General features: G+C 44.5%; 54 non-coding genes across 54 annotated transcripts; 11 read left to right on the top strand and 43 right to left on the bottom strand.

Annotated features, from left to right (window-relative positions):
• Positions 1-334: 334 nt before the first annotated feature.
• Positions 335-406, bottom strand: TRNAA-UGC (transfer RNA alanine (anticodon UGC)). Its single transcript has one exon. It is a non-coding gene; the product is annotated as a tRNA-Ala (tRNA).
• Positions 407-563: 157 nt separating this feature from the next.
• Positions 564-636, top strand: TRNAM-CAU (transfer RNA methionine (anticodon CAU)). The gene has a single exon. It is a non-coding gene; the product is annotated as a tRNA-Met (tRNA).
• A 199-nt stretch (positions 637-835) lies between these two features.
• TRNAA-CGC (transfer RNA alanine (anticodon CGC)) lies at positions 836-907 on the bottom strand. The gene has a single exon. It is a non-coding gene; the product is annotated as a tRNA-Ala (tRNA).
• A 129-nt stretch (positions 908-1,036) lies between these two features.
• TRNAY-GUA (transfer RNA tyrosine (anticodon GUA)) lies at positions 1,037-1,122 on the bottom strand. The gene is given in 2 exon segments: positions 1,037-1,072; positions 1,086-1,122. It is a non-coding gene; the product is annotated as a tRNA-Tyr (tRNA).
• A 768-nt stretch (positions 1,123-1,890) lies between these two features.
• On the bottom strand, positions 1,891-1,962 carry TRNAA-UGC (transfer RNA alanine (anticodon UGC)). Its single transcript has one exon. It is a non-coding gene; the product is annotated as a tRNA-Ala (tRNA).
• A 157-nt stretch (positions 1,963-2,119) lies between these two features.
• On the top strand, positions 2,120-2,192 carry TRNAM-CAU (transfer RNA methionine (anticodon CAU)). The gene has a single exon. It is a non-coding gene; the product is annotated as a tRNA-Met (tRNA).
• Positions 2,193-2,391: 199 nt separating this feature from the next.
• On the bottom strand, positions 2,392-2,463 carry TRNAA-CGC (transfer RNA alanine (anticodon CGC)). The gene has a single exon. It is a non-coding gene; the product is annotated as a tRNA-Ala (tRNA).
• Positions 2,464-2,592: 129 nt separating this feature from the next.
• TRNAY-GUA (transfer RNA tyrosine (anticodon GUA)) lies at positions 2,593-2,678 on the bottom strand. The gene is given in 2 exon segments: positions 2,593-2,628; positions 2,642-2,678. It is a non-coding gene; the product is annotated as a tRNA-Tyr (tRNA).
• Positions 2,679-3,446: 768 nt separating this feature from the next.
• Positions 3,447-3,518, bottom strand: TRNAA-UGC (transfer RNA alanine (anticodon UGC)). Its single transcript has one exon. It is a non-coding gene; the product is annotated as a tRNA-Ala (tRNA).
• A 157-nt stretch (positions 3,519-3,675) lies between these two features.
• TRNAM-CAU (transfer RNA methionine (anticodon CAU)) lies at positions 3,676-3,748 on the top strand. Its single transcript has one exon. It is a non-coding gene; the product is annotated as a tRNA-Met (tRNA).
• A 199-nt stretch (positions 3,749-3,947) lies between these two features.
• On the bottom strand, positions 3,948-4,019 carry TRNAA-CGC (transfer RNA alanine (anticodon CGC)). Its single transcript has one exon. It is a non-coding gene; the product is annotated as a tRNA-Ala (tRNA).
• Positions 4,020-5,002: 983 nt separating this feature from the next.
• Positions 5,003-5,074, bottom strand: TRNAA-UGC (transfer RNA alanine (anticodon UGC)). Its single transcript has one exon. It is a non-coding gene; the product is annotated as a tRNA-Ala (tRNA).
• A 157-nt stretch (positions 5,075-5,231) lies between these two features.
• TRNAM-CAU (transfer RNA methionine (anticodon CAU)) lies at positions 5,232-5,304 on the top strand. Its single transcript has one exon. It is a non-coding gene; the product is annotated as a tRNA-Met (tRNA).
• A 199-nt stretch (positions 5,305-5,503) lies between these two features.
• Positions 5,504-5,575, bottom strand: TRNAA-CGC (transfer RNA alanine (anticodon CGC)). The gene has a single exon. It is a non-coding gene; the product is annotated as a tRNA-Ala (tRNA).
• Positions 5,576-5,704: 129 nt separating this feature from the next.
• TRNAY-GUA (transfer RNA tyrosine (anticodon GUA)) lies at positions 5,705-5,790 on the bottom strand. Its single transcript is given in 2 exon segments — positions 5,705-5,740; positions 5,754-5,790. It is a non-coding gene; the product is annotated as a tRNA-Tyr (tRNA).
• Positions 5,791-6,558: 768 nt separating this feature from the next.
• On the bottom strand, positions 6,559-6,630 carry TRNAA-UGC (transfer RNA alanine (anticodon UGC)). Its single transcript has one exon. It is a non-coding gene; the product is annotated as a tRNA-Ala (tRNA).
• A 157-nt stretch (positions 6,631-6,787) lies between these two features.
• On the top strand, positions 6,788-6,860 carry TRNAM-CAU (transfer RNA methionine (anticodon CAU)). The gene has a single exon. It is a non-coding gene; the product is annotated as a tRNA-Met (tRNA).
• Positions 6,861-7,059: 199 nt separating this feature from the next.
• On the bottom strand, positions 7,060-7,131 carry TRNAA-CGC (transfer RNA alanine (anticodon CGC)). Its single transcript has one exon. It is a non-coding gene; the product is annotated as a tRNA-Ala (tRNA).
• A 129-nt stretch (positions 7,132-7,260) lies between these two features.
• On the bottom strand, positions 7,261-7,346 carry TRNAY-GUA (transfer RNA tyrosine (anticodon GUA)). The gene is given in 2 exon segments: positions 7,261-7,296; positions 7,310-7,346. It is a non-coding gene; the product is annotated as a tRNA-Tyr (tRNA).
• A 768-nt stretch (positions 7,347-8,114) lies between these two features.
• On the bottom strand, positions 8,115-8,186 carry TRNAA-UGC (transfer RNA alanine (anticodon UGC)). Its single transcript has one exon. It is a non-coding gene; the product is annotated as a tRNA-Ala (tRNA).
• Positions 8,187-8,615: 429 nt separating this feature from the next.
• On the bottom strand, positions 8,616-8,687 carry TRNAA-CGC (transfer RNA alanine (anticodon CGC)). The gene has a single exon. It is a non-coding gene; the product is annotated as a tRNA-Ala (tRNA).
• A 983-nt stretch (positions 8,688-9,670) lies between these two features.
• Positions 9,671-9,742, bottom strand: TRNAA-UGC (transfer RNA alanine (anticodon UGC)). The gene has a single exon. It is a non-coding gene; the product is annotated as a tRNA-Ala (tRNA).
• Positions 9,743-9,899: 157 nt separating this feature from the next.
• TRNAM-CAU (transfer RNA methionine (anticodon CAU)) lies at positions 9,900-9,972 on the top strand. The gene has a single exon. It is a non-coding gene; the product is annotated as a tRNA-Met (tRNA).
• A 199-nt stretch (positions 9,973-10,171) lies between these two features.
• Positions 10,172-10,243, bottom strand: TRNAA-CGC (transfer RNA alanine (anticodon CGC)). The gene has a single exon. It is a non-coding gene; the product is annotated as a tRNA-Ala (tRNA).
• A 129-nt stretch (positions 10,244-10,372) lies between these two features.
• On the bottom strand, positions 10,373-10,458 carry TRNAY-GUA (transfer RNA tyrosine (anticodon GUA)). Its single transcript is given in 2 exon segments — positions 10,373-10,408; positions 10,422-10,458. It is a non-coding gene; the product is annotated as a tRNA-Tyr (tRNA).
• A 768-nt stretch (positions 10,459-11,226) lies between these two features.
• Positions 11,227-11,298, bottom strand: TRNAA-UGC (transfer RNA alanine (anticodon UGC)). The gene has a single exon. It is a non-coding gene; the product is annotated as a tRNA-Ala (tRNA).
• Positions 11,299-11,455: 157 nt separating this feature from the next.
• TRNAM-CAU (transfer RNA methionine (anticodon CAU)) lies at positions 11,456-11,528 on the top strand. The gene has a single exon. It is a non-coding gene; the product is annotated as a tRNA-Met (tRNA).
• A 199-nt stretch (positions 11,529-11,727) lies between these two features.
• On the bottom strand, positions 11,728-11,799 carry TRNAA-CGC (transfer RNA alanine (anticodon CGC)). The gene has a single exon. It is a non-coding gene; the product is annotated as a tRNA-Ala (tRNA).
• A 129-nt stretch (positions 11,800-11,928) lies between these two features.
• On the bottom strand, positions 11,929-12,014 carry TRNAY-GUA (transfer RNA tyrosine (anticodon GUA)). Its single transcript is given in 2 exon segments — positions 11,929-11,964; positions 11,978-12,014. It is a non-coding gene; the product is annotated as a tRNA-Tyr (tRNA).
• Positions 12,015-12,782: 768 nt separating this feature from the next.
• On the bottom strand, positions 12,783-12,854 carry TRNAA-UGC (transfer RNA alanine (anticodon UGC)). The gene has a single exon. It is a non-coding gene; the product is annotated as a tRNA-Ala (tRNA).
• A 429-nt stretch (positions 12,855-13,283) lies between these two features.
• Positions 13,284-13,355, bottom strand: TRNAA-CGC (transfer RNA alanine (anticodon CGC)). The gene has a single exon. It is a non-coding gene; the product is annotated as a tRNA-Ala (tRNA).
• Positions 13,356-13,484: 129 nt separating this feature from the next.
• Positions 13,485-13,570, bottom strand: TRNAY-GUA (transfer RNA tyrosine (anticodon GUA)). Its single transcript is given in 2 exon segments — positions 13,485-13,520; positions 13,534-13,570. It is a non-coding gene; the product is annotated as a tRNA-Tyr (tRNA).
• A 768-nt stretch (positions 13,571-14,338) lies between these two features.
• Positions 14,339-14,410, bottom strand: TRNAA-UGC (transfer RNA alanine (anticodon UGC)). The gene has a single exon. It is a non-coding gene; the product is annotated as a tRNA-Ala (tRNA).
• A 157-nt stretch (positions 14,411-14,567) lies between these two features.
• Positions 14,568-14,640, top strand: TRNAM-CAU (transfer RNA methionine (anticodon CAU)). The gene has a single exon. It is a non-coding gene; the product is annotated as a tRNA-Met (tRNA).
• Positions 14,641-14,839: 199 nt separating this feature from the next.
• On the bottom strand, positions 14,840-14,911 carry TRNAA-CGC (transfer RNA alanine (anticodon CGC)). Its single transcript has one exon. It is a non-coding gene; the product is annotated as a tRNA-Ala (tRNA).
• A 129-nt stretch (positions 14,912-15,040) lies between these two features.
• On the bottom strand, positions 15,041-15,126 carry TRNAY-GUA (transfer RNA tyrosine (anticodon GUA)). Its single transcript is given in 2 exon segments — positions 15,041-15,076; positions 15,090-15,126. It is a non-coding gene; the product is annotated as a tRNA-Tyr (tRNA).
• Positions 15,127-15,894: 768 nt separating this feature from the next.
• On the bottom strand, positions 15,895-15,966 carry TRNAA-UGC (transfer RNA alanine (anticodon UGC)). Its single transcript has one exon. It is a non-coding gene; the product is annotated as a tRNA-Ala (tRNA).
• A 429-nt stretch (positions 15,967-16,395) lies between these two features.
• TRNAA-CGC (transfer RNA alanine (anticodon CGC)) lies at positions 16,396-16,467 on the bottom strand. Its single transcript has one exon. It is a non-coding gene; the product is annotated as a tRNA-Ala (tRNA).
• Positions 16,468-16,596: 129 nt separating this feature from the next.
• On the bottom strand, positions 16,597-16,682 carry TRNAY-GUA (transfer RNA tyrosine (anticodon GUA)). Its single transcript is given in 2 exon segments — positions 16,597-16,632; positions 16,646-16,682. It is a non-coding gene; the product is annotated as a tRNA-Tyr (tRNA).
• A 768-nt stretch (positions 16,683-17,450) lies between these two features.
• Positions 17,451-17,522, bottom strand: TRNAA-UGC (transfer RNA alanine (anticodon UGC)). Its single transcript has one exon. It is a non-coding gene; the product is annotated as a tRNA-Ala (tRNA).
• A 157-nt stretch (positions 17,523-17,679) lies between these two features.
• TRNAM-CAU (transfer RNA methionine (anticodon CAU)) lies at positions 17,680-17,752 on the top strand. Its single transcript has one exon. It is a non-coding gene; the product is annotated as a tRNA-Met (tRNA).
• A 199-nt stretch (positions 17,753-17,951) lies between these two features.
• TRNAA-CGC (transfer RNA alanine (anticodon CGC)) lies at positions 17,952-18,023 on the bottom strand. The gene has a single exon. It is a non-coding gene; the product is annotated as a tRNA-Ala (tRNA).
• Positions 18,024-18,152: 129 nt separating this feature from the next.
• Positions 18,153-18,238, bottom strand: TRNAY-GUA (transfer RNA tyrosine (anticodon GUA)). Its single transcript is given in 2 exon segments — positions 18,153-18,188; positions 18,202-18,238. It is a non-coding gene; the product is annotated as a tRNA-Tyr (tRNA).
• A 768-nt stretch (positions 18,239-19,006) lies between these two features.
• On the bottom strand, positions 19,007-19,078 carry TRNAA-UGC (transfer RNA alanine (anticodon UGC)). Its single transcript has one exon. It is a non-coding gene; the product is annotated as a tRNA-Ala (tRNA).
• A 429-nt stretch (positions 19,079-19,507) lies between these two features.
• TRNAA-CGC (transfer RNA alanine (anticodon CGC)) lies at positions 19,508-19,579 on the bottom strand. The gene has a single exon. It is a non-coding gene; the product is annotated as a tRNA-Ala (tRNA).
• A 983-nt stretch (positions 19,580-20,562) lies between these two features.
• TRNAA-UGC (transfer RNA alanine (anticodon UGC)) lies at positions 20,563-20,634 on the bottom strand. Its single transcript has one exon. It is a non-coding gene; the product is annotated as a tRNA-Ala (tRNA).
• A 157-nt stretch (positions 20,635-20,791) lies between these two features.
• Positions 20,792-20,864, top strand: TRNAM-CAU (transfer RNA methionine (anticodon CAU)). Its single transcript has one exon. It is a non-coding gene; the product is annotated as a tRNA-Met (tRNA).
• Positions 20,865-21,063: 199 nt separating this feature from the next.
• TRNAA-CGC (transfer RNA alanine (anticodon CGC)) lies at positions 21,064-21,135 on the bottom strand. Its single transcript has one exon. It is a non-coding gene; the product is annotated as a tRNA-Ala (tRNA).
• A 129-nt stretch (positions 21,136-21,264) lies between these two features.
• Positions 21,265-21,350, bottom strand: TRNAY-GUA (transfer RNA tyrosine (anticodon GUA)). The gene is given in 2 exon segments: positions 21,265-21,300; positions 21,314-21,350. It is a non-coding gene; the product is annotated as a tRNA-Tyr (tRNA).
• Positions 21,351-22,118: 768 nt separating this feature from the next.
• Positions 22,119-22,190, bottom strand: TRNAA-UGC (transfer RNA alanine (anticodon UGC)). Its single transcript has one exon. It is a non-coding gene; the product is annotated as a tRNA-Ala (tRNA).
• Positions 22,191-22,619: 429 nt separating this feature from the next.
• Positions 22,620-22,691, bottom strand: TRNAA-CGC (transfer RNA alanine (anticodon CGC)). Its single transcript has one exon. It is a non-coding gene; the product is annotated as a tRNA-Ala (tRNA).
• A 129-nt stretch (positions 22,692-22,820) lies between these two features.
• On the bottom strand, positions 22,821-22,906 carry TRNAY-GUA (transfer RNA tyrosine (anticodon GUA)). Its single transcript is given in 2 exon segments — positions 22,821-22,856; positions 22,870-22,906. It is a non-coding gene; the product is annotated as a tRNA-Tyr (tRNA).
• Positions 22,907-23,674: 768 nt separating this feature from the next.
• Positions 23,675-23,746, bottom strand: TRNAA-UGC (transfer RNA alanine (anticodon UGC)). The gene has a single exon. It is a non-coding gene; the product is annotated as a tRNA-Ala (tRNA).
• Positions 23,747-23,903: 157 nt separating this feature from the next.
• TRNAM-CAU (transfer RNA methionine (anticodon CAU)) lies at positions 23,904-23,976 on the top strand. The gene has a single exon. It is a non-coding gene; the product is annotated as a tRNA-Met (tRNA).
• Positions 23,977-24,011: the final 35 nt, after the last annotated feature.

Below are 24,011 nucleotides of genomic sequence, written 5' to 3' on the forward strand. Positions count from 1 at the left end.
TAAACAAAATATTCCGTTTTTCTAAAAGCTACTGTAAAGAGTCTCTGGTTTAGAAGAAGAACCCTTACCAATGATCAAGAGAGATGCGACAGATTTCTATCATCAAAGCATTATGGTTGTCAAGATGAATCATCACTTTGATGTCTTCAACAAGTAGGATTCTTTTGATCTATAATCATCAAAAATGAGATAGCCCCATTTCATGGGATTTTTCAAGGCAAACGTCTGACAGATTAAGCGGGGTCCTCATCCCGGTTGGAGGACATATCTCTTCCTTCATCATGATGCCAGCCTAGCTTTCGGCCCAAAATCCAAGGTAAGCATGGCAAAAGTCTGGAGATGCCGGGGATTGAACCCGGGGCCTCATACATGCAAAGCATGCGCTCTACCACTGAGCTACATCCCCACTTCTGCAAGGTTTGACTGTATGATTGGAAACCCTGCATTGAACCGACGGCCACATCACCCCATTCGACTCTGCAGTATACAATGTCAGTCAGGAAAATCCTTCAGCCTTGTACCTGGATGATCTTCATGGTCTTATGTACAGATGCCTATATACAGCCTTCTTAGCGCAGTAGGCAGCGCGTCAGTCTCATAATCTGAAGGTCCTGAGTTCGATCCTCAGAGAGGGCATTTATTTCCTTCTTTTGGAATGCAAAATTCTCCGATTTTCTTGAAATGCGCCAACTATGCCTAGTTCAAAGATTTTTCCAAAGCAAATGTCTGACTATTTAAGTGGGGCTCTCACCCCAACTGCATGACAAACTTCTTCTTTCTGCATGATGGCAGGCTAGCCTTCTGGAAAAAAGCCAAGATAAGGAACAGAGGCTCCTGGAGATGCCGGGGATTGAACCCGGGACCTCATACATGCGAAGCATGCGCTCTACCACTGAGCTACATCCCCACTTTTGCACTCGAGCTGTTTGATGGATGCAAGGAATCCCTGAAACCCAGGGACTGCAAAGTCTCGATCATAATCAATGGAAGGTATTGTTTGAATAAAAGTGAAATATATGGAAATCGAAGCAAAAAATCCTTCGAGCCGGATTTGAACCAGCGACCTAAGGATGTCTGACTTTATGCTACAGTCCTCCGCTCTACCAACTGAGCTATCGAAGGAGTGGCTGAAGTATCTTTCAGCGCTGTAATTATCTCTCGCTCAAGAAAGGTTGTGGGGGTGGGGATCAGGAGCAGATCGATGAAAATCATGAACATTACCTGCAGCTCCCTCTCAAAGTCACCAGTTCTTAGAGCACACTGTAAGGTACGTCTTATCACCCCAAAGGAGGATTTCAGACCAAAGTTCATGTTCTGTCTTGGCTTGGGGATAAGCAGGGGTGCTCCAAATTTCAATTTTACAGAAAGGAAAGGAACTTTGATACAAAGACCTTGGGCAGCATTGGTGGCAAATGGATGGCTGCGCGGAACCATGAAAGAAATGACAGAAAGTTATGGGAGTCATTACTACGCACCCAGCATCAAGAACGTGCATTTTGGATGCATTTTCAAAAGGAAAGAGAACGGAAAAATCTGTAGATTGAAGGTGATTGAGATAAACAAAATATTCCGTTTTTCTAAAAGCTACTGTAAAGAGTCTCTGGTTTAGAAGAAGAACCCTTACCAATGATCAAGAGAGATGCGACAGATCTCTATCATCAAAGCATTATGGTTGTCAAGATGAATCATCACTTTGATGTCTTCAACAAGTAGGATTCTTTTGATCTATAATCATCAAAAATGAGATAGCCCCATTTCAAGGGATTTTTCAAGGCAAACGTCTGACAGATTAAGCGGGGTCCTCATCCCGGTTGGAGGACATATCTCTTCCTTCATCATGATGCCAGCCTAGCTTTCGGCCCAAAATCCAAGGTAAGCATGGCAAAAGTCTGGAGATGCCGGGGATTGAACCCGGGGCCTCATACATGCAAAGCATGCGCTCTACCACTGAGCTACATCCCCACTTCTGCAAGGTTTGACTGTATGATTGGAAACCCTGCATTGAACCGACGGCCACATCACCCCATTCGACTCTGCAGTATACAATGTCAGTCAGGAAAATCCTTCAGCCTTGTACCTGGATGATCTTCATGGTCTTATGTACAGATGCCTATATACAGCCTTCTTAGCGCAGTAGGCAGCGCGTCAGTCTCATAATCTGAAGGTCCTGAGTTCGATCCTCAGAGAGGGCATTTATTTCCTTCTTTTGGAATGCAAAATTCTCCGATTTTCTTGAAATGCGCAAACTATGCCTAGTTCAAAGATTTTTCCAAAGCAAATGTCTGACTATTTAAGTGGGGCTCTCACCCCAACTGCATGACAAACTTCTTCTTTCTGCATGATGGCAGGCTAGCCTTCTGGAAAAAAGCCAAGATAAGGAACAGAGGCTCCTGGAGATGCCGGGGATTGAACCCGGGACCTCATACATGCGAAGCATGCGCTCTACCACTGAGCTACATCCCCACTTTTGCCCTCGAGCTGTTTGATGGATGCAAGGAATCCCTGAAACCCAGGGACTGCAAAGTCTCGATCATAATCAATGGAAGGTATTGTTTGAATAAAAGTGAAATATATGGAAATCGAAGCAAAAAATCCTTCGAGCCGGATTTGAACCAGCGACCTAAGGATGTCTGACTTTATGCTACAGTCCTCCGCTCTACCAACTGAGCTATCGAAGGAGTGGCTGAAGTATCTTTCAGCGCTGTAATTATCTCTCGCTCAAGAAAGGTTGTGGGGGTGGGGATCAGGAGCAGATCGATGAAAATCATGAACATTACCTGCAGCTCCCTCTCAAAGTCACCAGTTCTTAGAGCACACTGTAAGGTACATCTTATCACCCCAAAGGAGGATTTCAGACCAAAGTTCATGTTCTGTCTTGGCTTGGGGATAAGCAGGGGTGCTCCAAATTTCAATTTTACAGAAAGGAAAGGAACTTTGATACAAAGACCTTGGGCAGCATTGGTGGCAAATGGATGGCTGCGCGGAACCATGAAAGAAATGACAGAAAGTTATGGGAGTCATTACTACGCACCCAGCATCAAGAACGTGCATTTTGGATGCATTTTCAAAAGGAAAGAGAACGGAAAAATCTGTAGATTGAAGGTGATTGAGATAAACAAAATATTCCGTTTTTCTAAAAGCTACTGTAAAGAGTCTCTGGTTTAGAAGAAGAACCCTTACCAATGATCAAGAGAGATGCGACAGATTTCTATCATCAAAGCATTATGGTTGTCAAGATGAATCATCACTTTGATGTCTTCAACAAGTAGGATTCTTTTGATCTATAATCATCAAAAATGAGATAGCCCCATTTCATGGGATTTTTCAAGGCAAACGTCTGACAGATTAAGCGGGGTCCTCATCCCGGTTGGAGGACATATCTCTTCCTTCATCATGATGCCAGCCTAGCTTTCGGCCCAAAATCCAAGGTAAGCATGGCAAAAGTCTGGAGATGCCGGGGATTGAACCCGGGGCCTCATACATGCAAAGCATGCGCTCTACCACTGAGCTACATCCCCACTTCTGCAAGGTTTGACTGTATGATTGGAAACCCTGCATTGAACCGACGGCCACATCACCCCATTCGACTCTGCAGTATACAATGTCAGTCAGGAAAATCCTTCAGCCTTGTACCTGGATGATCTTCATGGTCTTATGTACAGATGCCTATATACAGCCTTCTTAGCGCAGTAGGCAGCGCGTCAGTCTCATAATCTGAAGGTCCTGAGTTCGATCCTCAGAGAGGGCATTTATTTCCTTCTTTTGGAATGCAAAATTCTCCGATTTTCTTGAAATGCGCAAACTATGCCTAGTTCAAAGATTTTTCCAAAGCAAATGTCTGACTATTTAAGTGGGGCTCTCACCCCAACTGCATGACAAACTTCTTCTTTCTGCATGATGGCAGGCTAGCCTTCTGGAAAAAAGCCAAGATAAGGAACAGAGGCTCCTGGAGATGCCGGGGATTGAACCCGGGACCTCATACATGCGAAGCATGCGCTCTACCACTGAGCTACATCCCCACTTTTGCACTCGAGCTGTTTGATGGATGCAAGGAATCCCTGAAACCCAGGGACTGCAAAGTCTCGATCATAATCAATGGAAGGTATTGTTTGAATAAAAGTGAAAGATATGGAAATCGAAGCAAAAAATCCTTCAAGCCGGATTTGAACCAGCGACCTAAGGATGTCTGACTTTATGCTACAGTCCTCCGCTCTACCAACTGAGCTATCGAAGGAGTGGCTGAAGTATCTTTCAGCGCTGTAATTATCTCTCGCTCAAGAAAGGTTATGGGGGTGGGGATCAGGAGCAGATCGATGAAAATCATGAACATTACCTGCAGCTCCCTCTCAAAGTCACCAGTTCTTAGAGCACACTGTAAGGTACGTCTTATCACCCCAAAGGAGGATTTCAGACCAAAGTTCATGTTCTGTCTTGGCTTGGGGATAAGCAGGGGTGCTCCAAATTTCAATTTTACAGAAAGGAAAGGAACTTTGATACAAAGACCTTGGGCAGCATTGGTGGCAAATGGATGGCTGCGCGGAACCATGAAAGAAATGACAGAAAGTTATGGGAGTCATTACTACGCACCCAGCATCAAGAACGTGCATTTTGGATGCATTTTCAAAAGGAAAGAGAACGGAAAAATCTGTAGATTGAAGGTGATTGAGATAAACAAAATATTCCGTTTTTCTAAAAGCTACTGTAAAGAGTCTCTGGTTTAGAAGAAGAACCCTTACCAATGATCAAGAGAGATGCGACAGATTTCTATCATCAAAGCATTATGGTTGTCAAGATGAATCATCACTTTGATGTCTTCAACAAGTAGGATTCTTTTGATCTATAATCATCAAAAATGAGATAGCCCCATTTCATGGGATTTTTCAAGGCAAACGTCTGACAGATTAAGCGGGGTCCTCATCCCGGTTGGAGGACATATCTCTTCCTTCATCATGATGCCAGCCTAGCTTTCGGCCCAAAATCCAAGGTAAGCATGGCAAAAGTCTGGAGATGCCGGGGATTGAACCCGGGGCCTCATACATGCAAAGCATGCGCTCTACCACTGAGCTACATCCCCACTTCTGCAAGGTTTGACTGTATGATTGGAAACCCTGCATTGAACCGACGGCCACATCACCCCATTCGACTCTGCAGTATACAATGTCAGTCAGGAAAATCCTTCAGCCTTGTACCTGGATGATCTTCATGGTCTTATGTACAGATGCCTATATACAGCCTTCTTAGCGCAGTAGGCAGCGCGTCAGTCTCATAATCTGAAGGTCCTGAGTTCGATCCTCAGAGAGGGCATTTATTTCCTTCTTTTGGAATGCAAAATTCTCCGATTTTCTTGAAATGCGCCAACTATGCCTAGTTCAAAGATTTTTCCAAAGCAAATGTCTGACTATTTAAGTGGGGCTCTCACCCCAACTGCATGACAAACTTCTTCTTTCTGCATGATGGCAGGCTAGCCTTCTGGAAAAAAGCCAAGATAAGGAACAGAGGCTCCTGGAGATGCCGGGGATTGAACCCGGGACCTCATACATGCGAAGCATGCGCTCTACCACTGAGCTACATCCCCACTTTTGCACTCGAGCTGTTTGATGGATGCAAGGAATCCCTGAAACCCAGGGACTGCAAAGTCTCGATCATAATCAATGGAAGGTATTGTTTGAATAAAAGTGAAAGATATGGAAATCGAAGCAAAAAATCCTTCGAGCCGGATTTGAACCAGCGACCTAAGGATGTCTGACTTTATGCTACAGTCCTCCGCTCTACCAACTGAGCTATCGAAGGAGTGGCTGAAGTATCTTTCAGCGCTGTAATTATCTCTCGCTCAAGAAAGGTTGTGGGGGTGGGGATCAGGAGCAGATCGATGAAAATCATGAACATTACCTGCAGCTCCCTCTCAAAGTCACCAGTTCTTAGAGCACACTGTAAGGTACGTCTTATCACCCCAAAGGAGGATTTCAGACCAAAGTTCATGTTCTGTCTTGGCTTGGGGATAAGCAGGGGTGCTCCAAATTTCAATTTTACAGAAAGGAAAGGAACTTTGATACAAAGACCTTGGGCAGCATTGGTGGCAAATGGATGGCTGCGCGGAACCATGAAAGAAATGACAGAAAGTTATGGGAGTCATTACTACGCACCCAGCATCAAGAACGTGCATTTTGGATGCATTTTCAAAAGGAAAGAGAACGGAAAAATCTGTAGATTGAAGGTGATTGAGATAAACAAAATATTCCGTTTTTCTAAAAGCTACTGTAAAGAGTCTCTGGTTTAGAAGAAGAACCCTTACCAATGATCAAGAGAGATGCGACAGATTTCTATCATCAAAGCATTATGGTTGTCAAGATGAATCATCACTTTGATGTCTTCAACAAGTAGGATTCTTTTGATCTATAATCATCAAAAATGAGATAGCCCCATTTCAAGGGATTTTTCAAGGCAAACGTCTGACAGATTAAGCGGGGTCCTCATCCCGGTTGGAGGACATATCTCTTCCTTCATCATGATGCCAGCCTAGCTTTCGGCCCAAAATCCAAGGTAAGCATGGCAAAAGTCTGGAGATGCCGGGGATTGAACCCGGGGCCTCATACATGCAAAGCATGCGCTCTACCACTGAGCTACATCCCCACTTCTGCAAGGTTTGACTGTATGATTGGAAACCCTGCATTGAACCGACGGCCACATCACCCCATTCGACTCTGCAGTATACAATGTCAGTCAGGAAAATCCTTCAGCCTTGTACCTGGATGATCTTCATGGTCTTATGTACAGATGCCTATATACAGCCTTCTTAGCGCAGTAGGCAGCGCGTCAGTCTCATAATCTGAAGGTCCTGAGTTCGATCCTCAGAGAGGGCATTTATTTCCTTCTTTTGGAATGCAAAATTCTCCGATTTTCTTGAAATGCGCAAACTATGCCTAGTTCAAAGATTTTTCCAAAGCAAATGTCTGACTATTTAAGTGGGGCTCTCACCCCAACTGCATGACAAACTTCTTCTTTCTGCATGATGGCAGGCTAGCCTTCTGGAAAAAAGCCAAGATAAGGAACAGAGGCTCCTGGAGATGCCGGGGATTGAACCCGGGACCTCATACATGCGAAGCATGCGCTCTACCACTGAGCTACATCCCCACTTTTGCCCTCGAGCTGTTTGATGGATGCAAGGAATCCCTGAAACCCAGGGACTGCAAAGTCTCGATCATAATCAATGGAAGGTATTGTTTGAATAAAAGTGAAATATATGGAAATCGAAGCAAAAAATCCTTCGAGCCGGATTTGAACCAGCGACCTAAGGATGTCTGACTTTATGCTACAGTCCTCCGCTCTACCAACTGAGCTATCGAAGGAGTGGCTGAAGTATCTTTCAGCGCTGTAATTATCTCTCGCTCAAGAAAGGTTGTGGGGGTGGGGATCAGGAGCAGATCGATGAAAATCATGAACATTACCTGCAGCTCCCTCTCAAAGTCACCAGTTCTTAGAGCACACTGTAAGGTACATCTTATCACCCCAAAGGAGGATTTCAGACCAAAGTTCATGTTCTGTCTTGGCTTGGGGATAAGCAGGGGTGCTCCAAATTTCAATTTTACAGAAAGGAAAGGAACTTTGATACAAAGACCTTGGGCAGCATTGGTGGCAAATGGATGGCTGCGCGGAACCATGAAAGAAATGACAGAAAGTTATGGGAGTCATTACTACGCACCCAGCATCAAGAAAGTGCATTTTGGATGCATTTTCAAAAGGAAAGAGAACGGAAAAATCTGTAGATTGAAGGTGATTGAGATAAACAAAATATTCCGTTTTTCTAAAAGCTACTGTAAAGAGTCTCTGGTTTAGAAGAAGAACCCTTACCAATGATCAAGAGAGATGCGACAGATTTCTATCATCAAAGCATTATGGTTGTCAAGATGAATCATCACTTTGATGTCTTCAACAAGTAGGATTCTTTTGATCTATAATCATCAAAAATGAGATAGCCCCATTTCATGGGATTTTTCAAGGCAAACGTCTGACAGATTAAGCGGGGTCCTCATCCCGGTTGGAGGACATATCTCTTCCTTCATCATGATGCCAGCCTAGCTTTCGGCCCAAAATCCAAGGTAAGCATGGCAAAAGTCTGGAGATGCCGGGGATTGAACCCGGGGCCTCATACATGCAAAGCATGCGCTCTACCACTGAGCTACATCCCCACTTCTGCAAGGTTTGACTGTATGATTGGAAACCCTGCATTGAACCGACGGCCACATCACCCCATTTGACTCTGCAGTATACAATGTCAGTCAGGAAAATCCTTCAGCCTTGTACCTGGATGATCTTCATGGTCTTATGTACAGATGCCTATATACAGCCTTCTTAGCGCAGTAGGCAGCGTGTCAGTCTCATAATCTGAAGGTCCTGAGTTCGATCCTCAGAGAGGGCATTTATTTCCTTCTTTTGGAATGCAAAATTCTCCGATTTTCTTGAAATGCGCAAACTATGCCTAGTTCAAAGATTTTTCCAAAGCAAATGTCTGACTATTTAAGTGGGGCTCTCACCCCAACTGCATGACAAACTTCTTCTTTCTGCATGATGGCAGGCTAGCCTTCTGGAAAAAAGCCAAGATAAGGAACAGAGGCTCCTGGAGATGCCGGGGATTGAACCCGGGACCTCATACATGCGAAGCATGCGCTCTACCACTGAGCTACATCCCCACTTTTGCACTCGAGCTGTTTGATGGATGCAAGGAATCCCTGAAACCCAGGGACTGCAAAGTCTCGATCATAATCAATGGAAGGTATTGTTTGAATAAAAGTGAAAGATATGGAAATCGAAGCAAAAAATCCTTCGAGCCGGATTTGAACCAGCAACCTAAGGATGTCTGACTTTATGCTACAGTCCTCCGCTCTACCAACTGAGCTATCGAAGGAGTGGCTGAAGTATCTTTCAGCGCTGTAATTATCTCTCGCTCAAGAAAGGTTGTGGGGGTGGGGATCAGGAGCAGATCGATGAAAATCATGAACATTACCTGCAGCTCCCTCTCAAAGTCACCAGTTCTTAGAGCACACTGTAAGGTACGTCTTATCACCCCAAAGGAGGATTTCAGACCAAAGTTCATGTTCTGTCTTGGCTTGGGGATAAGCAGGGGTGCTCCAAATTTCAATTTTACAGAAAGGAAAGGAACTTTGATACAAAGACCTTGGGCAGCATTGGTGGCAAATGGATGGCTGCGCGGAACCATGAAAGAAATGACAGAAAGTTATGGGAGTCATTACTACGCACCCAGCATCAAGAACGTGCATTTTGGATGCATTTTCAAAAGGAAAGAGAACGGAAAAATCTGTAGATTGAAGGTGATTGAGATAAACAAAATATTCCGTTTTTCTAAAAGCTACTGTAAAGAGTCTCTGGTTTAGAAGAAGAACCCTTACCAATGATCAAGAGAGATGCGACAGATTTCTATCATCAAAGCATTATGGTTGTCAAGATGAATCATCACTTTGATGTCTTCAACAAGTAGGATTCTTTTGATCTATAATCATCAAAAATGAGATAGCCCCATTTCATGGGATTTTTCAAGGCAAACGTCTGACAGATTAAGCGGGGTCCTCATCCCGGTTGGAGGACATATCTCTTCCTTCATCATGATGCCAGCCTAGCTTTCGGCCCAAAATCCAAGGTAAGCATGGCAAAAGTCTGGAGATGCCGGGGATTGAACCCGGGGCCTCATACATGCAAAGCATGCGCTCTACCACTGAGCTACATCCCCACTTCTGCAAGGTTTGACTGTATGATTGGAAACCCTGCATTGAACCGACGGCCACATCACCCCATTCGACTCTGCAGTATACAATGTCAGTCAGGAAAATCCTTCAGCCTTGTACCTGGATGATCTTCATGGTCTTATGTACAGATGCCTATATACAGCCTTCTTAGCGCAGTAGGCAGCGCGTCAGTCTCATAATCTGAAGGTCCTGAGTTCGATCCTCAGAGAGGGCATTTATTTCCTTCTTTTGGAATGCAAAATTCTCCGATTTTCTTGAAATGCGCCAACTATGCCTAGTTCAAAGATTTTTCCAAAGCAAATGTCTGACTATTTAAGTGGGGCTCTCACCCCAACTGCATGACAAACTTCTTCTTTCTGCATGATGGCAGGCTAGCCTTCTGGAAAAAAGCCAAGATAAGGAACAGAGGCTCCTGGAGATGCCGGGGATTGAACCCGGGACCTCATACATGCGAAGCATGCGCTCTACCACTGAGCTACATCCCCACTTTTGCACTCGAGCTGTTTGATGGATGCAAGGAATCCCTGAAACCCAGGGACTGCAAAGTCTCGATCATAATCAATGGAAGGTATTGTTTGAATAAAAGTGAAAGATATGGAAATCGAAGCAAAAAATCCTTCGAGCCGGATTTGAACCAGCGACCTAAGGATGTCTGACTTTATGCTACAGTCCTCCGCTCTACCAACTGAGCTATCGAAGGAGTGGCTGAAGTATCTTTCAGCGCTGTAATTATCTCTCGCTCAAGAAAGGTTGTGGGGGTGGGGATCAGGAGCAGATCGATGAAAATCATGAACATTACCTGCAGCTCCCTCTCAAAGTCACCAGTTCTTAGAGCACACTGTAAGGTACGTCTTATCACCCCAAAGGAGGATTTCAGACCAAAGTTCATGTTCTGTCTTGGCTTGGGGATAAGCAGGGGTGCTCCAAATTTCAATTTTACAGAAAGGAAAGGAACTTTGATACAAAGACCTTGGGCAGCATTGGTGGCAAATGGATGGCTGCGCGGAACCATGAAAGAAATGACAGAAAGTTATGGGAGTCATTACTACGCACCCAGCATCAAGAACGTGCATTTTGGATGCATTTTCAAAAGGAAAGAGAACGGAAAAATCTGTAGATTGAAGGTGATTGAGATAAACAAAATATTCCGTTTTTCTAAAAGCTACTGTAAAGAGTCTCTGGTTTAGAAGAAGAACCCTTACCAATGATCAAGAGAGATGCGACAGATTTCTATCATCAAAGCATTATGGTTGTCAAGATGAATCATCACTTTGATGTCTTCAACAAGTAGGATTCTTTTGATCTATAATCATCAAAAATGAGATAGCCCCATTTCAAGGGATTTTTCAAGGCAAACGTCTGACAGATTAAGCGGGGTCCTCATCCCGGTTGGAGGACATATCTCTTCCTTCATCATGATGCCAGCCTAGCTTTCGGCCCAAAATCCAAGGTAAGCATGGCAAAAGTCTGGAGATGCCGGGGATTGAACCCGGGGCCTCATACATGCAAAGCATGCGCTCTACCACTGAGCTACATCCCCACTTCTGCAAGGTTTGACTGTATGATTGGAAACCCTGCATTGAACCGACGGCCACATCACCCCATTCGACTCTGCAGTATACAATGTCAGTCAGGAAAATCCTTCAGCCTTGTACCTGGATGATCTTCATGGTCTTATGTACAGATGCCTATATACAGCCTTCTTAGCGCAGTAGGCAGCGCGTCAGTCTCATAATCTGAAGGTCCTGAGTTCGATCCTCAGAGAGGGCATTTATTTCCTTCTTTTGGAATGCAAAATTCTCCGATTTTCTTGAAATGCGCAAACTATGCCTAGTTCAAAGATTTTTCCAAAGCAAATGTCTGACTATTTAAGTGGGGCTCTCACCCCAACTGCATGACAAACTTCTTCTTTCTGCATGATGGCAGGCTAGCCTTCTGGAAAAAAGCCAAGATAAGGAACAGAGGCTCCTGGAGATGCCGGGGATTGAACCCGGGACCTCATACATGCGAAGCATGCGCTCTACCACTGAGCTACATCCCCACTTTTGCCCTCGAGCTGTTTGATGGATGCAAGGAATCCCTGAAACCCAGGGACTGCAAAGTCTCGATCATAATCAATGGAAGGTATTGTTTGAATAAAAGTGAAATATATGGAAATCGAAGCAAAAAATCCTTCGAGCCGGATTTGAACCAGCGACCTAAGGATGTCTGACTTTATGCTACAGTCCTCCGCTCTACCAACTGAGCTATCGAAGGAGTGGCTGAAGTATCTTTCAGCGCTGTAATTATCTCTCGCTCAAGAAAGGTTGTGGGGGTGGGGATCAGGAGCAGATCGATGAAAATCATGAACATTACCTGCAGCTCCCTCTCAAAGTCACCAGTTCTTAGAGCACACTGTAAGGTACGTCTTATCACCCCAAAGGAGGATTTCAGACCAAAGTTCATGTTCTGTCTTGGCTTGGGGATAAGCAGGGGTGCTCCAAATTTCAATTTTACAGAAAGGAAAGGAACTTTGATACAAAGACCTTGGGCAGCATTGGTGGCAAATGGATGGCTGCGCGGAACCATGAAAGAAATGACAGAAAGTTATGGGAGTCATTACTACGCACCCAGCATCAAGAAAGTGCATTTTGGATGCATTTTCAAAAGGAAAGAGAACGGAAAAATCTGTAGATTGAAGGTGATTGAGATAAACAAAATATTCCGTTTTTCTAAAAGCTACTGTAAAGAGTCTCTGGTTTAGAAGAAGAACCCTTACCAATGATCAAGAGAGATGCGACAGATTTCTATCATCAAAGCATTATGGTTGTCAAGATGAATCATCACTTTGATGTCTTCAACAAGTAGGATTCTTTTGATCTATAATCATCAAAAATGAGATAGCCCCATTTCATGGGATTTTTCAAGGCAAACGTCTGACAGATTAAGCGGGGTCCTCATCCCGGTTGGAGGACATATCTCTTCCTTCATCATGATGCCAGCCTAGCTTTCGGCCCAAAATCCAAGGTAAGCATGGCAAAAGTCTGGAGATGCCGGGGATTGAACCCGGGGCCTCATACATGCAAAGCATGCGCTCTACCACTGAGCTACATCCCCACTTCTGCAAGGTTTGACTGTATGATTGGAAACCCTGCATTGAACCGACGGCCACATCACCCCATTTGACTCTGCAGTATACAATGTCAGTCAGGAAAATCCTTCAGCCTTGTACCTGGATGATCTTCATGGTCTTATGTACAGATGCCTATATACAGCCTTCTTAGCGCAGTAGGCAGCGTGTCAGTCTCATAATCTGAAGGTCCTGAGTTCGATCCTCAGAGAGGGCATTTATTTCCTTCTTTTGGAATGCAAAATTCTCCGATTTTCTTGAAATGCGCAAACTATGCCTAGTTCAAAGATTTTTCCAAAGCAAATGTCTGACTATTTAAGTGGGGCTCTCACCCCAACTGCATGACAAACTTCTTCTTTCTGCATGATGGCAGGCTAGCCTTCTGGAAAAAAGCCAAGATAAGGAACAGAGGCTCCTGGAGATGCCGGGGATTGAACCCGGGACCTCATACATGCGAAGCATGCGCTCTACCACTGAGCTACATCCCCACTTTTGCACTCGAGCTGTTTGATGGATGCAAGGAATCCCTGAAACCCAGGGACTGCAAAGTCTCGATCATAATCAATGGAAGGTATTGTTTGAATAAAAGTGAAAGATATGGAAATCGAAGCAAAAAATCCTTCGAGCCGGATTTGAACCAGCGACCTAAGGATGTCTGACTTTATGCTACAGTCCTCCGCTCTACCAACTGAGCTATCGAAGGAGTGGCTGAAGTATCTTTCAGCGCTGTAATTATCTCTCGCTCAAGAAAGGTTGTGGGGGTGGGGATCAGGAGCAGATCGATGAAAATCATGAACATTACCTGCAGCTCCCTCTCAAAGTCACCAGTTCTTAGAGCACACTGTAAGGTACGTCTTATCACCCCAAAGGAGGATTTCAGACCAAAGTTCATGTTCTGTCTTGGCTTGGGGATAAGCAGGGGTGCTCCAAATTTCAATTTTACAGAAAGGAAAGGAACTTTGATACAAAGACCTTGGGCAGCATTGGTGGCAAATGGATGGCTGCGCGGAACCATGAAAGAAATGACAGAAAGTTATGGGAGTCATTACTACGCACCCAGCATCAAGAACGTGCATTTTGGATGCATTTTCAAAAGGAAAGAGAACGGAAAAATCTGTAGATTGAAGGTGATTGAGATAAACAAAATATTCCGTTTTTCTAAAAGCTACTGTAAAGAGTCTCTGGTTTAGAAGAAGAACCCTTACCAATGATCAAGAGAGATGCGACAGATTTCTATCATCAAAGCATTATGGTTGTCAAGATGAATCATCACTTTGATGTCTTCAACAAGTAGGATTCTTTTGATCTATAATCATCAAAAATGAGATAGCCCCATTTCATGGGATTTTTCAAGGCAAACGTCTGACAGATTAAGCGGGGTCCTCATCCCGGTTGGAGGACATATCTCTTCCTTCATCATGATGCCAGCCTAGCTTTCGGCCCAAAATCCAAGGTAAGCATGGCAAAAGTCTGGAGATGCCGGGGATTGAACCCGGGGCCTCATACATGCAAAGCATGCGCTCTACCACTGAGCTACATCCCCACTTCTGCAAGGTTTGACTGTATGATTGGAAACCCTGCATTGAACCGACGGCCACATCACCCCATTCGACTCTGCAGTATACAATGTCAGTCAGGAAAATCCTTCAGCCTTGTACCTGGATGATCTTCATGGTCTTATGTACAGATGCCTATATACAGCCTTCTTAGCGCAGTAGGCAGCGCGTCAGTCTCATAATCTGAAGGTCCTGAGTTCGATCCTCAGAGAGGGCATTTATTTCCTTCTTTTGGAATGCAAAATTCTCCGATTTTCTTGAAATGCGCAAACTATGCCTAGTTCAAAGATTTTTCCAAAGCAAATGTCTGACTATTTAAGTGGGGCTCTCACCCCAACTGCATGACAAACTTCTTCTTTCTGCATGATGGCAGGCTAGCCTTCTGGAAAAAAGCCAAGATAAGGAACAGAGGCTCCTGGAGATGCCGGGGATTGAACCCGGGACCTCATACATGCGAAGCATGCGCTCTACCACTGAGCTACATCCCCACTTTTGCACTCGAGCTGTTTGATGGATGCAAGGAATCCCTGAAACCCAGGGACTGCAAAGTCTCGATCATAATCAATGGAAGGTATTGTTTGAATAAAAGTGAAAGATATGGAAATCGAAGCAAAAAATCCTTCGAGCCGGATTTGAACCAGCGACCTAAGGATGTCTGACTTTATGCTACAGTCCTCCGCTCTACCAACTGAGCTATCGAAGGAGTGGCTGAAGTATCTTTCAGCGCTGTAATTATCTCTCGCTCAAGAAAGGTTGTGGGGGTGGGGATCAGGAGCAGATCGATGAAAATCATGAACATTACCTGCAGCTCCCTCTCAAAGTCACCAGTTCTTAGAGCACACTGTAAGGTACGTCTTATCACCCCAAAGGAGGATTTCAGACCAAAGTTCATGTTCTGTCTTGGCTTGGGGATAAGCAGGGGTGCTCCAAATTTCAATTTTACAGAAAGGAAAGGAACTTTGATACAAAGACCTTGGGCAGCATTGGTGGCAAATGGATGGCTGCGCGGAACCATGAAAGAAATGACAGAAAGTTATGGGAGTCATTACTACGCACCCAGCATCAAGAACGTGCATTTTGGATGCATTTTCAAAAGGAAAGAGAACGGAAAAATCTGTAGATTGAAGGTGATTGAGATAAACAAAATATTCCGTTTTTCTAAAAGCTACTGTAAAGAGTCTCTGGTTTAGAAGAAGAACCCTTACCAATGATCAAGAGAGATGCGACAGATTTCTATCATCAAAGCATTATGGTTGTCAAGATGAATCATCACTTTGATGTCTTCAACAAGTAGGATTCTTTTGATCTATAATCATCAAAAATGAGATAGCCCCATTTCATGGGATTTTTCAAGGCAAACGTCTGACAGATTAAGCGGGGTCCTCATCCCGGTTGGAGGACATATCTCTTCCTTCATCATGATGCCAGCCTAGCTTTCGGCCCAAAATCCAAGGTAAGCATGGCAAAAGTCTGGAGATGCCGGGGATTGAACCCGGGGCCTCATACATGCAAAGCATGCGCTCTACCACTGAGCTACATCCCCACTTCTGCAAGGTTTTACTGTATGATTGGAAACCCTGCATTGAACCGACGGCCACATCACCCCATTCGACTCTGCAGTATACAATGTCAGTCAGGAAAATCCTTCAGCCTTGTACCTGGATGATCTTCATGGTCTTATGTACAGATGCCTATATACAGTCTTCTTAGCGCAGTAGGCAGCGCGTCAGTCTCATAATCTGAAGGTCCTGAGTTCGATCCTCAGAGAGGGCATTTATTTCCTTCTTTTGGAATGCAAAATTCTCCGATTTTCTTGAAATGCGCAAACTATGCCTAGTTCAAAGATTTTTCCAAAGCAAATGTCTGACTATTTAAGTGGGGCTCTCACCCCAACTGCATGACAAACTTCTTCTTTCTGCATGATGGCAGGCTAGCCTTCTGGAAAAAAGCCAAGATAAGGAACAGAGGCTCCTGGAGATGCCGGGGATTGAACCCGGGACCTCATACATGCGAAGCATGCGCTCTACCACTGAGCTACATCCCCACTTTTGCCCTCGAGCTGTTTGATGGATGCAAGGAATCCCTGAAACCCAGGGACTGCAAAGTCTCGATCATAATCAATGGAAGGTATTGTTTGAATAAAAGTGAAAGATATGGAAATCGAAGCAAAAAATCCTTCGAGCCGGATTTGAACCAGCGACCTAAGGATGTCTGACTTTATGCTACAGTCCTCCGCTCTACCAACTGAGCTATCGAAGGAGTGGCTGAAGTATCTTTCAGCGCTGTAATTATCTCTCGCTCAAGAAAGGTTGTGGGGGTGGGGATCAGGAGCAGATCGATGAAAATCATGAACATTACCTGCAGCTCCCTCTCAAAGTCACCAGTTCTTAGAGCACACTGTAAGGTACGTCTTATCACCCCAAAGGAGGATTTCAGACCAAAGTTCATGTTCTGTCTTGGCTTGGGGATAAGCAGGGGTGCTCCAAATTTCAATTTTACAGAAAGGAAAGGAACTTTGATACAAAGACCTTGGGCAGCATTGGTGGCAAATGGATGGCTGCGCGGAACCATGAAAGAAATGACAGAAAGTTATGGGAGTCATTACTACGCACCCAGCATCAAGAACGTGCATTTTGGATGCATTTTCAAAAGGAAAGAGAACGGAAAAATCTGTAGATTGAAGGTGATTGAGATAAACAAAATATTCCGTTTTTCTAAAAGCTACTGTAAAGAGTCTCTGGTTTAGAAGAAGAACCCTTACCAATGATCAAGAGAGATGCGACAGATTTCTATCATCAAAGCATTATGGTTGTCAAGATGAATCATCACTTTGATGTCTTCAACAAGTAGGATTCTTTTGATCTATAATCATCAAAAATGAGATAGCCCCATTTCAAGGGATTTTTCAAGGCAAACGTCTGACAGATTAAGCGGGGTCCTCATCCCGGTTGGAGGACATATCTCTTCCTTCATCATGATGCCAGCCTAGCTTTCGGCCCAAAATCCAAGGTAAGCATGGCAAAAGTCTGGAGATGCCGGGGATTGAACCCGGGGCCTCATACATGCAAAGCATGCGCTCTACCACTGAGCTACATCCCCACTTCTGCAAGGTTTGACTGTATGATTGGAAACCCTGCATTGAACCGACGGCCACATCACCCCATTCGACTCTGCAGTATACAATGTCAGTCAGGAAAATCCTTCAGCCTTGTACCTGGATGATCTTCATGGTCTTATGTACAGATGCCTATATACAGCCTTCTTAGCGCAGTAGGCAGCGCGTCAGTCTCATAATCTGAAGGTCCTGAGTTCGATCCTCAGAGAGGGCATTTATTTCCTTCTTTTGGAATGCAAAATTCTCCGATTTTCTTGAAATGCGCAAACTATGCCTAGTTCAAAGATTTTTCCAAAGCAAATGTCTGACTATTTAAGTGGGGCTCTCACCCCAACTGCATGACAAACTTCTTCTTTCTGCATGATGGCAGGCTAGCCTTCTGGAAAAAAGCCAAGATAAGGAACAGAGGCTCCTGGAGATGCCGGGGATTGAACCCGGGACCTCATACATGCGAAGCATGCGCTCTACCACTGAGCTACATCCCCACTTTTGCCCTCGAGCTGTTTGATGGATGCAAGGAATCCCTGAAACCCAGGGACTGCAAAGTCTCGATCATAATCAATGGAAGGTATTGTTTGAATAAAAGTGAAATATATGGAAATCGAAGCAAAAAATCCTTCGAGCCGGATTTGAACCAGCGACCTAAGGATGTCTGACTTTATGCTACAGTCCTCCGCTCTACCAACTGAGCTATCGAAGGAGTGGCTGAAGTATCTTTCAGCGCTGTAATTATCTCTCGCTCAAGAAAGGTTGTGGGGGTGGGGATCAGGAGCAGATCGATGAAAATCATGAACATTACCTGCAGCTCCCTCTCAAAGTCACCAGTTCTTAGAGCACACTGTAAGGTACATCTTATCACCCCAAAGGAGGATTTCAGACCAAAGTTCATGTTCTGTCTTGGCTTGGGGATAAGCAGGGGTGCTCCAAATTTCAATTTTACAGAAAGGAAAGGAACTTTGATACAAAGACCTTGGGCAGCATTGGTGGCAAATGGATGGCTGCGCGGAACCATGAAAGAAATGACAGAAAGTTATGGGAGTCATTACTACGCACCCAGCATCAAGAAAGTGCATTTTGGATGCATTTTCAAAAGGAAAGAGAACGGAAAAATCTGTAGATTGAAGGTGATTGAGATAAACAAAATATTCCGTTTTTCTAAAAGCTACTGTAAAGAGTCTCTGGTTTAGAAGAAGAACCCTTACCAATGATCAAGAGAGATGCGACAGATTTCTATCATCAAAGCATTATGGTTGTCAAGATGAATCATCACTTTGATGTCTTCAACAAGTAGGATTCTTTTGATCTATAATCATCAAAAATGAGATAGCCCCATTTCATGGGATTTTTCAAGGCAAACGTCTGACAGATTAAGCGGGGTCCTCATCCCGGTTGGAGGACATATCTCTTCCTTCATCATGATGCCAGCCTAGCTTTCGGCCCAAAATCCAAGGTAAGCATGGCAAAAGTCTGGAGATGCCGGGGATTGAACCCGGGGCCTCATACATGCAAAGCATGCGCTCTACCACTGAGCTACATCCCCACTTCTGCAAGGTTTGACTGTATGATTGGAAACCCTGCATTGAACCGACGGCCACATCACCCCATTTGACTCTGCAGTATACAATGTCAGTCAGGAAAATCCTTCAGCCTTGTACCTGGATGATCTTCATGGTCTTATGTACAGATGCCTATATACAGCCTTCTTAGCGCAGTAGGCAGCGTGTCAGTCTCATAATCTGAAGGTCCTGAGTTCGATCCTCAGAGAGGGCATTTATTTCCTTCTTTTGGAATGCAAAATTCTCCGATTTTCTTGAAATGCGCAAACTATGCCTAGTTCAAAGATTTTTCCAAAGCAAATGTCTGACTATTTAAGTGGGGCTCTCACCCCAACTGCATGACAAACTTCTTCTTTCTGCATGATGGCAGGCTAGCCTTCTGGAAAAAAGCCAAGATAAGGAACAGAGGCTCCTGGAGATGCCGGGGATTGAACCCGGGACCTCATACATGCGAAGCATGCGCTCTACCACTGAGCTACATCCCCACTTTTGCACTCGAGCTGTTTGATGGATGCAAGGAATCCCTGAAACCCAGGGACTGCAAAGTCTCGATCATAATCAATGGAAGGTATTGTTTGAATAAAAGTGAAAGATATGGAAATCGAAGCAAAAAATCCTTCGAGCCGGATTTGAACCAGCAACCTAAGGATGTCTGACTTTATGCTACAGTCCTCCGCTCTACCAACTGAGCTATCGAAGGAGTGGCTGAAGTATCTTTCAGCGCTGTAATTATCTCTCGCTCAAGAAAGGTTGTGGGGGTGGGGATCAGGAGCAGATCGATGAAAATCATGAACATTACCTGCAGCTCCCTCTCAAAGTCACCAGTTCTTAGAGCACACTGTAAGGTACGTCTTATCACCCCAAAGGAGGATTTCAGACCAAAGTTCATGTTCTGTCTTGGCTTGGGGATAAGCAGGGGTGCTCCAAATTTCAATTTTACAGAAAGGAAAGGAACTTTGATACAAAGACCTTGGGCAGCATTGGTGGCAAATGGATGGCTGCGCGGAACCATGAAAGAAATGACAGAAAGTTATGGGAGTCATTACTACGCACCCAGCATCAAGAACGTGCATTTTGGATGCATTTTCAAAAGGAAAGAGAACGGAAAAATCTGTAGATTGAAGGTGATTGAGATAAACAAAATATTCCGTTTTTCTAAAAGCTACTGTAAAGAGTCTCTGGTTTAGAAGAAGAACCCTTACCAATGATCAAGAGAGATGCGACAGATTTCTATCATCAAAGCATTATGGTTGTCAAGATGAATCATCACTTTGATGTCTTCAACAAGTAGGATTCTTTTGATCTATAATCATCAAAAATGAGATAGCCCCATTTCATGGGATTTTTCAAGGCAAACGTCTGACAGATTAAGCGGGGTCCTCATCCCGGTTGGAGGACATATCTCTTCCTTCATCATGATGCCAGCCTAGCTTTCGGCCCAAAATCCAAGGTAAGCATGGCAAAAGTCTGGAGATGCCGGGGATTGAACCCGGGGCCTCATACATGCAAAGCATGCGCTCTACCACTGAGCTACATCCCCACTTCTGCAAGGTTTGACTGTATGATTGGAAACCCTGCATTGAACCGACGGCCACATCACCCCATTCGACTCTGCAGTATACAATGTCAGTCAGGAAAATCCTTCAGCCTTGTACCTGGATGATCTTCATGGTCTTATGTACAGATGCCTATATACAGCCTTCTTAGCGCAGTAGGCAGCGCGTCAGTCTCATAATCTGAAGGTCCTGAGTTCGATCCTCAGAGAGGGCATTTATTTCCTTCTTTTGGAATGCAAAATTCTCCGATTTTCTTGAAATGCGCAAACTATGCCTAGTTCAAAGATTTTTCCAAAGCAAATGTCTGACTATTTAAGTGGGGCTCTCACCCCAACTGCATGACAAACTTCTTCTTTCTGCATGATGGCAGGCTAGCCTTCTGGAAAAAAGCCAAGATAAGGAACAGAGGCTCCTGGAGATGCCGGGGATTGAACCCGGGACCTCATACATGCGAAGCATGCGCTCTACCACTGAGCTACATCCCCACTTTTGCACTCGAGCTGTTTGATGGATGCAAGGAATCCCTGAAACCCAGGGACTGCAAAGTCTCGATCATAATCAATGGAAGGTATTGTTTGAATAAAAGTGAAAGATATGGAAATCGAAGCAAAAAATCCTTCGAGCCGGATTTGAACCAGCGACCTAAGGATGTCTGACTTTATGCTACAGTCCTCCGCTCTACCAACTGAGCTATCGAAGGAGTGGCTGAAGTATCTTTCAGCGCTGTAATTATCTCTCGCTCAAGAAAGGTTGTGGGGGTGGGGATCAGGAGCAGATCGATGAAAATCATGAACATTACCTGCAGCTCCCTCTCAAAGTCACCAGTTCTTAGAGCACACTGTAAGGTACGTCTTATCACCCCAAAGGAGGATTTCAGACCAAAGTTCATGTTCTGTCTTGGCTTGGGGATAAGCAGGGGTGCTCCAAATTTCAATTTTACAGAAAGGAAAGGAACTTTGATACAAAGACCTTGGGCAGCATTGGTGGCAAATGGATGGCTGCGCGGAACCATGAAAGAAATGACAGAAAGTTATGGGAGTCATTACTACGCACCCAGCATCAAGAACGTGCATTTTGGATGCATTTTCAAAAGGAAAGAGAACGGAAAAATCTGTAGATTGAAGGTGATTGAGATAAACAAAATATTCCGTTTTTCTAAAAGCTACTGTAAAGAGTCTCTGGTTTAGAAGAAGAACCCTTACCAATGATCAAGAGAGATGCGACAGATTTCTATCATCAAAGCATTATGGTTGTCAAGATGAATCATCACTTTGATGTCTTCAACAAGTAGGATTCTTTTGATCTATAATCATCAAAAATGAGATAGCCCCATTTCATGGGATTTTTCAAGGCAAACGTCTGACAGATTAAGCGGGGTCCTCATCCCGGTTGGAGGACATATCTCTTCCTTCATCATGATGCCAGCCTAGCTTTCGGCCCAAAATCCAAGGTAAGCATGGCAAAAGTCTGGAGATGCCGGGGATTGAACCCGGGGCCTCATACATGCAAAGCATGCGCTCTACCACTGAGCTACATCCCCACTTCTGCAAGGTTTTACTGTATGATTGGAAACCCTGCATTGAACCGACGGCCACATCACCCCATTCGACTCTGCAGTATACAATGTCAGTCAGGAAAATCCTTCAGCCTTGTACCTGGATGATCTTCATGGTCTTATGTACAGATGCCTATATACAGTCTTCTTAGCGCAGTAGGCAGCGCGTCAGTCTCATAATCTGAAGGTCCTGAGTTCGATCCTCAGAGAGGGCATTTATTTCCTTCTTTTGGAATGCAAAATTCTCCGATTTTCTTGAAATGCGCAAACTATGCCTAGTTCAAAGATTTTTCCAAAGCAAATGTCTGACTATTTAAGTGGGGCTCTCACCCCAACTGCATGACAAACTTCTTCTTTCTGCATGATGGCAGGCTAGCCTTCTGGAAAAAAGCCAAGATAAGGAACAGAGGCTCCTGGAGATGCCGGGGATTGAACCCGGGACCTCATACATGCGAAGCATGCGCTCTACCACTGAGCTACATCCCCACTTTTGCCCTCGAGCTGTTTGATGGATGCAAGGAATCCCTGAAACCCAGGGACTGCAAAGTCTCGATCATAATCAATGGAAGGTATTGTTTGAATAAAAGTGAAAGATATGGAAATCGAAGCAAAAAATCCTTCGAGCCGGATTTGAACCAGCGACCTAAGGATGTCTGACTTTATGCTACAGTCCTCCGCTCTACCAACTGAGCTATCGAAGGAGTGGCTGAAGTATCTTTCAGCGCTGTAATTATCTCTCGCTCAAGAAAGGTTGTGGGGGTGGGGATCAGGAGCAGATCGATGAAAATCATGAACATTACCTGCAGCTCCCTCTCAAAGTCACCAGTTCTTAGAGCACACTGTAAGGTACGTCTTATCACCCCAAAGGAGGATTTCAGACCAAAGTTCATGTTCTGTCTTGGCTTGGGGATAAGCAGGGGTGCTCCAAATTTCAATTTTACAGAAAGGAAAGGAACTTTGATACAAAGACCTTGGGCAGCATTGGTGGCAAATGGATGGCTGCGCGGAACCATGAAAGAAATGACAGAAAGTTATGGGAGTCATTACTACGCACCCAGCATCAAGAACGTGCATTTTGGATGCATTTTCAAAAGGAAAGAGAACGGAAAAATCTGTAGATTGAAGGTGATTGAGATAAACAAAATATTCCGTTTTTCTAAAAGCTACTGTAAAGAGTCTCTGGTTTAGAAGAAGAACCCTTACCAATGATCAAGAGAGATGCGACAGATTTCTATCATCAAAGCATTATGGTTGTCAAGATGAATCATCACTTTGATGTCTTCAACAAGTAGGATTCTTTTGATCTATAATCATCAAAAATGAGATAGCCCCATTTCAAGGGATTTTTCAAGGCAAACGTCTGACAGATTAAGCGGGGTCCTCATCCCGGTTGGAGGACATATCTCTTCCTTCATCATGATGCCAGCCTAGCTTTCGGCCCAAAATCCAAGGTAAGCATGGCAAAAGTCTGGAGATGCCGGGGATTGAACCCGGGGCCTCATACATGCAAAGCATGCGCTCTACCACTGAGCTACATCCCCACTTCTGCAAGGTTTGACTGTATGATTGGAAACCCTGCATTGAACCGACGGCCACATCACCCCATTCGACTCTGCAGTATACAATGTCAGTCAGGAAAATCCTTCAGCCTTGTACCTGGATGATCTTCATGGTCTTATGTACAGATGCCTATATACAGCCTTCTTAGCGCAGTAGGCAGCGCGTCAGTCTCATAATCTGAAGGTCCTGAGTTCGATCCTCAGAGAGGGCATTTATTTCCTTCTTTTGGAATGCAAAATTCTCCGA

Source organism: Triturus cristatus, chromosome 4_1, assembly GCF_964204655.1.
Source record: "Triturus cristatus chromosome 4_1, aTriCri1.1, whole genome shotgun sequence".
NCBI classification, from domain to species: domain Eukaryota; kingdom Metazoa; phylum Chordata; class Amphibia; order Caudata; family Salamandridae; genus Triturus; species Triturus cristatus.